This window comes from Notothenia coriiceps, unplaced genomic scaffold (genome assembly GCF_000735185.1).
Source record: "Notothenia coriiceps isolate Sejong01 unplaced genomic scaffold, NC01 NC01_scaffold00015929, whole genome shotgun sequence".
Classification (NCBI taxonomy): domain Eukaryota; kingdom Metazoa; phylum Chordata; class Actinopteri; order Perciformes; family Nototheniidae; genus Notothenia; species Notothenia coriiceps.
The window spans coordinates 526,227-528,148 of record NW_011348630.1 but is presented as its reverse complement, the minus strand read 5'-3'; the positions used below and the strand labels follow the sequence as shown (position 1 = coordinate 528,148).

Below are 1,922 nucleotides of genomic sequence, written 5' to 3'. Positions count from 1 at the left end.
CCGCTGCAACAGTTGTAACTGTAACATATCCTGATGGATGTTTAGAGAGTGAATGGTGACTGACAATGTTTTAAAGAGCTTTCGTAGAGCTGTGACAGAGATGCTGAACCCACTATGTCGGCAAACTGAAAAGATTGTGTGACGGACAGCCTGTGTGTCGGCACATCTTCCAGCTTTGAGACAGAACTCAGTCAGGAATGTGGGTTTTGAATTCATCTTGGATTACAGTTACTTTTGGGAGGATTGTAGTCAGGTTGGATATACAGGACTGTCTCAGAAAATTAGAATATTGTGATAAAGTTCTTTATTTTCTGTAATGCAATTTAAAAAAACAAAAATGTCATACATTCTGGATTCATTACAAATCAACTGAAATATTGCAAGCCTTTTATTATTTTAATATTGCTGATTATGGCATACAGCTTAAGAAAACTCAAAAATCCTATCTCAAAAAATTAGAATAGTTCCTCAGACCAAGTAAAAAAAAAAAGATTTATAACAGCAAAACACAATCAAACATTTGAAAATGTCCATTAATGCACTCAGTACTTGGTTGGGAATCCTTTTGCACGGATTACTGCATCAATGCGGCGTGGCATGGAGGCAATCAGCCTGTGGCATTGCTGAGGTGTTATGGATGCCCAGGATGCTTCAATAGCGGCCTTTAGCTCATTAGCATTGTTGGGTCTGGTGTCTTTCAGCTTCTTCTTCACAATACCCCACATATTCTCTATGGGGTTCAGGTCAGGGGAATTTGCAGGCCAATCGAGGACAGTAATGCCATGGTCAGTACACCAGTTACTGGTGGTTTTGGCACTGTGGGCAGGTGCCAGACATGCTGGAAAATGAATTCCTCATCTCCATAGAGCTTTTCAGCAGACGGAAGCATGTAGTGCTCTAAAATCTCTTGTACACGCTGCATTTACTCTGGGCTTGATGAAACACAGTGGACCAACACCAGCAGCTGACATGGCTCCCCAAACCATCGCTGACTGTGGGAACTTCACACTGGATTTCAAGCAACTTGGATTTTGCTCCTCTCCAGCCTTTCTCCAGACTCTGGCGCCTTGACTTCCAAATGAAATACAAAACTTGCTTTCGTCTGAAAAGAGGACTTTGGACCACTGTGCAACTGTCCAGTGCTTCTTTTCCTTAGCCCAAGTCAGACGCCTCTTCCGTTGTCTTGAGTTCAGAAGTGGCTTGACCATGGGAATACGGCTATTGTAGCCCATTTCCCGGACACGTCTGTGAACAGTGACTTTTGATACCTGGACTCCAGCTTCAGTCCACTGTCTTTGAAGCTCCCCCAAATTCTGGAAGCGACTCTTCTTCACAATGCTGTTAAGGCTGCAGTCATCTCTCTTGGTTGTGCAGCGTTTCCTGCCACATTTCCCCCTTCCAACAGACTTTTTGTGGATGTGCTTTGAAACTGCACTCTGTGAACAGCTTGCTCTTTGAGAAATTTCTTTTTGTGTCTTACCCTCCTGATGGAGGGTGTCAATGACGGTCCTCTGGACAGCAGTCAGATCAGCAGTCTTCCCCATACTTGTGATTTAGTTTACTGAACCAAGCTGAGTGTTTTTCAAGGCTCAGGAAACCCTTGCAGGTGTTTCGAGTTAATTAGACGATTCAAGTGATTCGTTGAACACCCTACTAGTATACTTTTTCATGATATTCTAATATTTAGAGATAGGATATTTGAGTTTTCTTAAGCTGTATGCCATAATCAGCAATATTAAAATAATAAAAGGCTTGCAATATTTCAGTTGATTTGTAATGAATCCAGAATGTATGACATTTTTGTTTTTTTAATTGCATTACAGAAAATAAAGAACTTTATCACAATATTCTAATTTTCTGTAGACAGTCCTGTATATAAGTATGGAGCAGCAGCAGCACCGCATAGCATAAATAATCCTGAC

General features: G+C 41.4%; 1 protein-coding gene across 2 annotated transcripts in view; it reads left to right on the top strand.

Annotated features, from left to right (window-relative positions):
* Positions 1–1,922, top strand: part of LOC104949319 (myotubularin-related protein 4) — a 382,796-nt gene that overhangs the window by 5,470 nt on the left and 375,404 nt on the right. The window lies entirely within an intron of this gene.